Here is an 11,298-nt window from a genome sequence, read left to right as displayed (position 1 = left end):
CCGTGCCTTTGCTCTGTCAACAGCCGCCGTGACGTCACCTGTATGATTAGGTGACGTCGCGAGCAAGAGACGCTGTCAATGGAGGAACAAGAGCCTGTCTTCTGCTAGCAGATGCGCGCGCTTCTTGCGTTTCCACCTCGGACGCTGAGGAAGGACACTCGGAGAGCTGGATAGACGAGCCGACGAACGCAGCCTAGAGAAGATAGAGCGAAACGAGAAAGCGCGCGCAACTCCGCCAGCGTTCGCTGTAGACTCGTGCACAACTGCGACGCCACAACTAAATTTTGACCTCTGGGTGGTTTAGGGGCCCTTTAATGATATCGCGTTATTTCTAGGGTATGTTCTCACTGTCCCTGGCTTGATATAGACCAGAATTTTCATCACTTGCAGGGGGCAGCCATCTCTGCTGGGGGGGGGGGGGGGGGGGCGGCTGATTACGTGGAACGGACGACTACGCTGGCATTCAGCCTGTTATCACATGATAACAGCTGAGATGACAACTGGGCTCAAGATTATGTATGTCTGCTCTAAACGTGGGTGCGATAGTAAAAATAACCTGGTCTATAGTATAATGTAGCAAGGGGGTGGGAAAGGGAAGTGAGCGTGAGGAGGAAATCCCATTACTCACCACTGGTTCACTAAAAGAGAGAGAGGGAGGGAGAGAAAGCTATAGAAAGAAAGAGAAAAATAGTGAAATAATGGGAATAAAGACAAAAAAGAGAAATAGGTGAAAAGGAAGAGGCAGGGAGGCTAACATGGTGCGAGTGACCAGTTTGCTACCCTGCACAGGGGTGGGGATATAGGGGTCAGAAAGAGAGAGAGTGAGATAAAGTAAAAACAAAAAATCCACACATGCACACACATGCAGGACATCCTATCAGAGCCGTTCTGATAAACCGGTTGAATGCAAAAAGCGCATTAGCGTTTGCACAGCCTTCTGTGTCGGTGGCGCAGGATTCTTTCTTCCGAAAGAGTTCGGTCGTCCAGTTTATAAAGCGCGTAGAAAAGAGACTGTCTCTGCGAACAGTACGGTGGTCAGTCGCACAGAACATGCTGGATCGTTTCATCACTTCCGCAGTGGTCACATGCTGCGGTGTCGGCCATTCCTATGCGGAACCGGATGTCTTGATCCTTCCTCTTGATGATTCTGTGCATAGAGTCCGTACAGACTAAGGCGCATTAACACTCTGGTTCTGTGCGCAGCGCCCACGTACAGCACGTGAAAAACTCATGAAGTCCTTCTTTCCAGTTTTTACTGTGTTAGACCGCTCAGTTAAGAGCAAATGAATTTGTTATTGATCGTAGGCATCGATGCAATCATCTCAAAGGCACACCCTCTACTTGAAGAAATACCTGGATGCACTTATGATTCAAGATTATACACGAATTTTCACAGAAGGCTCGCTGGGCATCTGGGCTGTGGTAAATGGGCGTTACCCCTCAAAAATGCACTGTCGAGGCCGTGACGTCGGCATGCGTAAGCCTTCGTACTCCAGCACCACAGTTCAGAAAGGAGGTAATTCCCTTCTCCGTTGAAAAGGTCTATACGCTTTGTCTGAAAGCGGGTGCGAGAGTAAAAAATACATATTACAAAGCGGACAAACTTCGTATACCAGTTTAAAGTTACCGTGAAACTGTTACAGTGCCTGCGAAGGCTTCACAATGTTCTGGCAACAAATTAGTGGCATATTTCAGGGCGGCATAAACCCATCAGTTATACACTTTAGATATCTATGTAGCTGCAGTTTAAGGAATTGTATCATTATTAGGGGCTTAAACTAAAAACAGATTTTTCAAAAACTGCCGCAAAAACAAACAAAAAGGGTTGGGGGGGGGGGGGGGTCAGCGCCTCAGAAAAGACCGATAGCTACTATCAATATGCGAATATTTTCTTTAAAATGCAACAAACATCGCAAAAATTAGTACAGTGAAATTGAAGAAATCAGATTTCTTCGTTCGTCTGCAATTAGATGGGAGCTCCATACAAAATCGACTTTTTCTTTTTTAATATCTCCAAGTTGTCCACCTGATGAATATTTTCTGTTTTTTCAACTAGAAGATTTCCTTTCCGACAAATCCGTATAAATTTCCTTGTGGCTTTGTGCTACAAGCGGGTGGTTGTCAATTGTCCCTTTCATAACCCTTCTGCCACCTTGCGGGATTCCGCAGAACTCATTGCAATGCAAAGAAGTCTTGCCTCCAAGTCCAAGATTACTCTAAACAGGCAGCGTGTGTGCCTTCTCAGGCAATTTTTGTGCAGTTTACCACCTGCTCATATTTTTCTCCTGCACCAGTGTGTGCCAGGCAGCATATTGCATTTACTGTCGCCTTGAAATCTGCCAAGAGCAAATCATCCTCTTACCTAATGCCCACATCATCGAGCTACACTGCGTGTCAACTGTTATATAAGACTTTGCGTTTCTTGAAATTTTTCATCTTGCGTAACTGCAAGCTGGATGAGCATGTAACAATGCTCCCCACACTTTAGTAGTTGAAGCTCCTCAAGTTCTACAGTCAAGTAATACTAACAGCTCTCGAGAGTGAAAAATATCAGCTCTGCATTACATAACAATGCACATAATCATGCCCCTAAGACAGTGCGACAAGAAGTTCCTAAACCATGTTTCCTACAATTTTTTTTTTTTTTTTCAAACCAAGACCAAGATTGACCACGCCCAGACAAGTAGCAAGTACCCTTGGCAAAAAACAGTTGACATTTACATTTGACAGACATGTTCCAACACCACACCACCATCCACTTGATATTCTCACAGGAAAGAACAAAGGAATCAAGGATTAAGATTTGCTGAAATATTAAAAGTTCTGCCAAAGATATTTATTAGCAATAACGCATAATAAATCGTAATAAAGCATGACAGTGCAGCCAATCCAAACTGACACCAACGATGGGAGCGTTTTGCCTGAAACAAAACACGGGGGAAAAAAGAATGCACCAATTACAAAACAGCCTGCAGGGAGTCCATGACTAACTGGAAAACATGGTACAAGTTACATATATGCACGTCACAAAAAGCTGTAGACTACATACAGGAAGTCTAAAAAACACAAAGCTCTCTTAAAAGGGGCCCACAGCAACACTTTTTGAGCATGGTCAGAAAACGCTGATCAGTAGTCGACGCTCCCGAGAACATGCAAGCCAAACATTATAGCGCAACACGCATCCTGGAATTAACCATTATTTCTAAAAGTCAGCTAGAAATCGCTCCCTTTGCTCTCTACAAATGATGCCATGTACCCCAATTACTGCGCCATATACCCAAAACCCACGGCCATTGGCTGATTTGAGCATCGTGAGCTGCACAGTTATCGTGGCTGCCGTAAGATGCCACCACATGCTCCCACGTGCACATAATCACACTGAACGTAAGGCGCGCGTTTGAAGAAAAAAGAAAAAAAAAAGAAAGTGCCCGAGGTTATGACCTGTGCTGACGAAGGGACGCATCTTTTTTGCCTCCTTGTCATCCCCCTCCCTGCATAGCTTTCAGCGCGCTCGCTGGTACGAAAGGAGACAGAAAGCGCTTGAAGCGTGCGTCAAATCCCTGTAACTCCGCTCGTACTTGACGGATTCTAAAAATTTTTGCGGCGCGTGATTCGTTATGCGTCACGCGCTAATAGTGAGACTATTCCATTATAACTCAGAAAAGTGTCGCAAAGCCCCTTCAAGATAAGAAATGAGAGATTAGCAATTTCATCAGGAATACCTTCGATATGGCATGTAGTTAAAGTTGCAAAAGGTACCAATTAGTTCATACGAAAAAGACCTAGGTTAAACGAGATCAACAGGTTGGCTTCTTTTGGTTTGAGAACTAAAGTACCACTAGCAACGTCACATTGAGAATTCTGGTTATACACTAGAAGTTCTAAAGTGACATGTAGGGAGCATTCTATCGCAAAATTTTTTTTAAGTTCAGTAGTTAGTGTAGGTAGGTAAAAATAAATGAACTGTTGCAGGGCCCAATGCATCAACCAGTGCCCACAAGAACAATCCTCCCCTGCCTTGTATTTGTGCCAAGTACTTGAGACTGATGACATCTTTCTCAACCTTCACTTTTGTTCTCTCTCTCTCTCTGCTGTGTGGTGCATTTTGAGTGTGGTTTTTCACATACTGTGTTTCCTGGCTATTCATACACTGCATACAGTGTGCATAATGCCGAGATAACAGATGCGACGTTTAACTTGTGGCAAAAAGTGCCCCTTCAAGAAGGAGGGTGTGCACCTCTTCATTGAACTTTCAGCTGTTTGAGAGGAATCTATTGCTTTAATTAATACTCCACAGACAGGATTCTGACTGAGTCACTATCACAACAGCAGCACTTACAATTTTTTTTTATTCCAGTAAATAGTACTTTACTTCATGCTTTTATTTTTCAGTTTCAGATGGGCATGGCCCATCTGAAACTGAAAACACACTCATGAGTAGAGAGACTCAGACCGAGCCGCGAGTCAGTCTGAGTGAGTCTGGCCGAGTTATATTTTGGTGATTCTGAGTCCAAGTGAGTCCAATTGACAAAAATTTTAGCGAGTCTGAGTGAGCACGGTTGAGGAAATTTTCAGCGAGTCTGAGTCAGAGTGAGCTCTAAGCGCTAAATATATTTCTTGAGTGAGTCTGAGTGAGCTCTACATTTTTTGCTGACCTATGGTTTTATCTACTCAACTTCAGCGCTACTAGTATTAGCCTTATGTCGGCCCACGTTTATACTCGCGTCTACTCACACATACTTCAACAGACTAGCGCTCATACAAGGTCGATCCAAATAGGTCACAAAGCTTCGGGCGAAAAGCGGTTCAGAACCCACTGCCAGCAACATCAGCAAGGGGAGTTATGGGTGCAGCGATTGAAGCACGACTAGGTGTGGAGGGAACAAACACTAATAGCGAAAAAACAAGTTTTGTTCAAGGGCGAAGCAATCTTAATGTTTTACAAATGACGTATTTTTTCCTGAACGATATTATCTAGAATCAATGTGAAAAGATTTTCTGACAGTGTCTAATTATTACGAAAAACCTTCTTCTTAGCGCCCTCTGAAGAGACGTGCACGCCATTATTGTTCAGTGCAGCCCTTCCAGTGTCTGAAAAGGCGTGCTCGTAAAGTTGGTCTGCGACGACACGCCCCTCATGTGTTTTGGTGTTCCGCACTTGTACGCGTTCTCCAAATTATTGTCGTAAGAATTAAATTTTTGTTGTGCGCAGTCGTGAAGTGTGTTTCATCGTTGGTGAACTTGTTCAGGGCGGTGCCCAACGGGCAACGGGACGATGCGGATAACATTTACCGCCGAGTGCTTGCTTCGGTCCCGCGGGAACCATGTGCTGTGCAAGGACGCAATAGCAACACACGTATGCCTGGCGACCCATGTCTTCTAGATAAGAAACCGCTAAACCGATAAGGTTCGGAATACTGTACTCGCTGGATTTTCGTGAATCTAGTGCCTACTATTATTCCTGCTATCGGTGAGCATATCGCCAAGCTTTGTATCGCGCTGGATTTTCGTGAATCTAGTGCCTACTATTATTCCTGCTATCGGTGAGCATATCGCCAAGCTTTGTATCGCGCTATGATTCACATGCCTGTATATGTTATAACAGTAATTTATCGCAGCTTAAGGCGAAACATAGTGTACGTAGTGTCCAGTCACTTTTTGTACATATTACCGCACTTGCTGCTCATTGTGTGCAGTGTTTTTGCATTATTGAAACTATTGAATAAAATTGAAATCTCATAATTTTGGCGTGACTAGGCGTCATTTCTTCTTGACAGAACTGAAGCACACAAGCAATGTGCACTTTAAGAAACCTGCCTATGTGGGAAGCAAATACGCAACGCAGCAAATATGAGGGGTACGCCGCTGGTTGCTTTAATTCGACGGCGGAAGATGCCACGAACGGCGACTAAAAGTTCCAAGAATAAGTTTCCTAGTAAAACCAAGACGAATTAAATGGCAGTACGCTTAAACACCACTGTCTAGTCATGAGTCAATATTAGTTTAGCTGGCGTTGGCTTGAAGCCCACTAGTCATGCTAGTCATGGACTCATCAGCTCGACTTAACGCGACTTGACTCCTTAGCGATCAGGGGTTTATGAAATGACGTCGCTTAAAGAATGTTGCGTCACATCCCACTTTATTTTTTGTTCAGCCGGAAGTGTTCCCTCTTCACACAGATGGCGCTAAGCCCCATGAGCAGCTGATGAGCCGCCATTTTCTGAACGTATGGGCTTCTATGAAAGCTTTGCTACCAGTTATTTACCTTGGCTCATATGCCAGTTCAATATTTATTGATTAGAGGCGAGAGATACAGAAAGGAGGTGGAGGTGCCTTGACCTCCCCCTGCAATCTCTTTCAAGGGAAGTTCTTGATAAAAATATCTCGTGCGAGTCATGTCTCAACAAAAATGTCCTTACTGGACTGCAACTACTGACAGCTCATATTTGAAGACACGAGATCAACAGGTGCCAAGTACAGCACCAATTATGCGAAATATTGGTGTTAAAGAGCATTGACACCATGGTCGAAAAAGTTCATTATACTGTCACGTGGTCGTGACATTGACGAAGGCAGCAGTCGGCGTGTTCAAGGTGAAACTTTATTTGGGCGAACCTGTGCCCGGGAAATGAAAACTCAAACTACAGCAATACGCGGTGTACATACACTGATAGCGGTGAACAGAGCATCTGCCATCAATAACCTGATCTGTGGCTAGACGCGCCGGCATTTATACATGTGGCATTGAACATTAGAGTCTTATTGCTGGTGGCTGTGCTAGTTCCCGTACAAACCGAACTGTTCGCGTTTGTACGCTAAGGCCTATCAGAAGATTCTAAAATAATCTGGAAGCTTCCAAGACATTTGGGCGCGGTTTGCGAAAGGCAGCGGCTATACGTGTAACGGATCGGTTACACACAAATACAAAAAGGAGTGCATGTGGCAATACGCTAATAAACTCATGAATCGACTCGCTCAGACTCAGATCGAGCCGCGAGTCTGAGTGAGCCCAAGTGAATAATGTTTTGCCGAGTTTGGGTTCGAGAGAGTCCTGTGAGCAAAATTTCGACGAGTCCGAGTGAGCCCTAAGCGCAAAATATATTTCATGAATGGGTCTGAGGAGCTCCACATTTTTTGCCGACCTACGATGGCCACAGAAAGAATCTACATGAAGCTCGAAATTTCTTGGCACGGAACTCTGGTATGCTATTGCTGCCCTCCACACGATGCATCACTCCTGGTGCTCTGAGGAAAAGAAATTGCAGAGAACCTGACAGCTAAGTGTTTAATGAGCCACGTACACAAAAGAGGCCTCCAGAGGCTCAAACTCTTCCTTGCAATCATCTGTTGAAGCTCCGAGGTGTAAGCAAGCCAAAGGCTTGCGCAGCTAGACACAGTTCTATTTGTAATTGCCTTATAATTGGCAAGGTTGAGACAACTGTGTTCGTTTGGCATGTGCTACATCACAGCGATACACGATATGCTAACTCTGCTTTGCATGCACGTTGTATACCTTTAATTATTGTAACGATAAGCGCCAGTAATATTAGTAAAGAAGCCACATGGTAGTGCCCATGCAGAGACGACCATCTGCTTTGATCCGAACTCTCACTTGCTACCTGCCCACCGTCCACCATACTGACCTTGTCACACTTGCTACTTGCCCACGAGACAGCCACATGATAAATACATATGAATTTCCCTGTGGCTTCATGCAACAAATGGGTGGTTGTAAATTATCCCTATCTTAACCCTTCCAACACCTTGCGAGATCCCGCAGAACTCATTTACAATATTCTGTGTCCATAAGCTTCGAGTTGTTGACTAATTCGCCCTTGCACTGCTATTTGCTAGCATCCTGGTTAGCTCAACTGGTAGTGCAACCACGCCAGAAAAGGCATTGGTTCCGAGTTTGATCCTCGAACCAGGATGAATTTTTCTTCAGCTAGAAGCTTTCCTTTCTGAGAAATTGTATGAATTTCCTTGTGTCTTTGTGCTAAAAACGGGTGGTTGGCAATTATCCCTTTCTTGAGCAGCCATAGAGGCAGTATTACTAAATGAAACAACCTCTTGCTTTTCTTGCAAGCGATCATGAACATGAAGCAAACGAATGCGGCTGACAATGCCAGTATCTATCAAGCAATCTCAATTGGCAAAAAAAAATAAAAAATGTCTTCTTTCAGTATATCTCAAAACTTTCCATGAACCCAAAGTTCATATAAGCTATCACAAGCTTTCTGAAGAATATGATGAATTTCCAGCGAAAGCAACCAGAACTAACAGGCACTTTTGTCGCAGATGAAAGTTATTTCGGTGAGTGCATTGCTGCAACATGCTTTAAGAAACTGCTTGCTGCCGCTTGCAGCTACCTGGCACACCACTACCAACGCCATAAAGTTATGTAAGTGTTACGCGATTTCTGTTAAAAAAAGGTATAGAAGACTTTGTTGGACTAATAAATTGCAGCGGTCAAAATTTCCAATGCAGTACCAAATCTTGCTCGTGTGCGCAGTCACTAAATACAAAATATGGCGACTGTGAAGAAAGGTGCCATAATTCAGGGTGTCTCATGCTTTCATGAGTTTTAAAACGGAAGCTCATATGCTTTTGTGGCATGCAGTGGGTTTCGATATTTTTCATTCAACGAACTGAGCGAAGAGCAAGCGGCTCTGTTTGGTGAGAAGAGCATTCAGTGTTGTGCCACGTTGCAACCAGTCTACAGTGCATGTATAATCAGATGCCAGACGCATGTTCCAGGCTCATCTTGCAAATAACCTGAACCGGAGAGAAGGATGTTGCCAATGTTGCAGTTACTATCCTACAAGCGATCTCATCAGCACGGAAAAGGATGTCACTGTTCCTTTCAGGATATTACCACAGAGCTCACTCTCCATCAGCTTGTAGTATAGAAAAGCAATCATTGACTCTGAAGAAAAGGGCAAATATAGCAGGCAAATAACCAATACTTACAGGTGCATTTACTGCAAGTAAAGGTGTTTTTGGTGACTGTATGGGTACTGCAGCTTTCAAATTTGAGAAGCTGATCGATTTCCCTGTGGCACCGCAACCTACACCAAGTTACCTGTGGTGCCACTACGAAAAAGGGGAATTATTTGAGGGGCTCGTTTCTTTGTTAGACAACTAATGAAACCAACAGATAATTAAGCCAAGGAAAGCATAGGAGACATTATTTGTTGTTCTTAACTGTAGTGTAATGACTATGACCTAAATTGAAAGGAATGAAGGTGGACGAAAAAGCACCCTTTCCGCCGGCGGGATCCAAACCCACAGCCTTCGAATTACACATTCGATGTTCGATCAATCGGGCTACGACGGAGGGCACTGTCGGTTTTATGGTGTAAGTAGTGGTACGATAAAACCACATGGTTTTATGGTGCCACTGCCTACACCATAAAACCATGAGGGTGTCCTGTGATAAAACCAAATTATAAGACTTCTTTTGGAACAGTGCAAATTGGGGACTCAAATTTCCGATATCATACTTTGTTTTTCTCGATTTCTTCAGCACAATTGCACGAAATGAAAACCATGGAGGCCAAGAAGAAAGCTGCTGTAATTAGGACTGTAGTCTCAGTTCCATGCAACATTAAAACAGTTTTTCTGCAGTCTGCAACGCGTCCCGATGCAGCATTCATTTGACTTTTCAGAGACTGGTGGTTTGGTTGAAGCATTCAATGTTATACCGCTCTGGGCAACAACGAAGGTTATGTTGACAAGCATACAGGGTGTGACACTCACAACTCTTTCGCTTACTGATTACAGCTTTTGCAGTGGACCCACATTTTTTTTACGGCTTTCGGCATGCTGTACAACTGCTGCAAAGATTGTTGGGACGGCATAACCGGATAAATGGGGTGATCTGAAGCATAGCAAAATAAATTTTTCCCAAATCAACTTTATCCTTTTCTAACTGCACAATTGTTCGGACATTTTTGCAGCTCCTACCCTTCAAAAAAAATATTTTTCGGTGATTTTACTTTACATAAAGAAGTCGAATTTAGGTATAATTAAATGTCAATCACATTAATAAGGCAAAGAAAACACCTTCTCCATTGTATTCCCTGCAGCCAGGACACCCTGGCATGCACCACTTGTATGGCGCAGTCACTCAAATGTCATTCTGTTAACACTGCGTCCTGTGTACTTTGTAATGTCTCCCTACCGTAAGTGCATCACCAAGACAACATGAACCAAATAGCCCCTTTAGTCGCATTACTGTCAATATAACAAAGTGCCAATTTTAACAACTTCAAGCTATCAAGGTTAAGCTCTATGCATTTGTTTGCTTCCCAGGTTCAGTCATTCATACCATTTTTGGATCATTCATGATCTTTTCCAGTCTCATAAAATCTGAATATAACCTTGCACTGCCTTACTTCTGTAACGCAAAGCAGCTCAAGACACACTATATTATTAGAGCCCTTCAATAGCTTTCTGGTTATGAGACTTCACTGTCGCGACATGGCAAAGCTTCATATGCTGCACAAGGCTGCTGCGCCATGCTGCTGCTGTTCAAGAGAGTGCATCCTCTTACTGAAGGAAACTGCTGTTGCTGCCAGTACATACTTCAAGTTTGAATGCCCACTATGATTATGTGATTGCTTGCCAGAATAAGAGCAGAATTTCATATTAATTGTTGCTCTGGGACTGAAGTGGCATTCTTGATTGACTACGCCATACAAGTGCTGCATGCCAGGGTGTCCTGGCTGCAGGGAATGCGATGGAGAAGGTGTTTTCCTTGCCCCATGATCAGGAGCTGGCCATAAAAGGAACTAACCACCTTAGCTTCAATGTGAAGTATGTGCATGTGTGTGTGAAGCTTTTTTTGATCAACAGACATCGGTTTTTGAAACGAATGGAGATGACACATTGTTGCAAACCGCCGATGCCTTGGTCAAGGCACTTTGCCTCTATCACTGACTGCTGCATAAAAGTTCCTGCCAATTTGTTTCTCACATGCAATAACTAGTCATGTATCGTTAAAACTGTGGCTGTTATGAAACGCAGCACCAGAGCTAAATCAGTGCCATCATTTGGACTTGCTGGCAGACAGTGCAGCTATTGTCGCCACGAGGTTGTTTGCCTGCCATGAACATCTGAGGCCAAAAGTGTTGCGATAAATTGCTGAAGCGCTGACAGTTGAGCTTGCTGGAACATTTCACTGTTAATACGGAACGCACTAGGTGATGGGACAAGAAAAGCTGCGACTACATTTATGTTCTTAATAATATCTGGGGTTTAACGTCCCAAAACCACGATATGATTATGAGGGACGCC

The 11,298-nt window shown here is 43.8% G+C and overlaps 1 protein-coding gene across 2 annotated transcripts in view; it reads right to left on the bottom strand.

The window, feature by feature from the left end:
* Positions 1-2,800: 2,800 nt before the first annotated feature.
* The window catches only part of LOC119396484 (ragulator complex protein LAMTOR3), a 75,978-nt gene continuing 67,480 nt past the window's right edge, over positions 2,801-11,298 (bottom strand). For both annotated transcript variants that reach the window (XM_037663732.1, XM_037663740.2), the window contains exon 7: positions 2,801-2,921. The gene's annotated coding sequence lies outside the window, so the exon portion shown is untranslated. The remainder of the gene's footprint in view (positions 2,922-11,298) is intronic.

This window comes from Rhipicephalus sanguineus, chromosome 1 (genome assembly GCF_013339695.2).
Source record: "Rhipicephalus sanguineus isolate Rsan-2018 chromosome 1, BIME_Rsan_1.4, whole genome shotgun sequence".
Classification (NCBI taxonomy): domain Eukaryota; kingdom Metazoa; phylum Arthropoda; class Arachnida; order Ixodida; family Ixodidae; genus Rhipicephalus; species Rhipicephalus sanguineus.
This window is presented reverse-complemented; position numbering and strand designations above follow the sequence as displayed.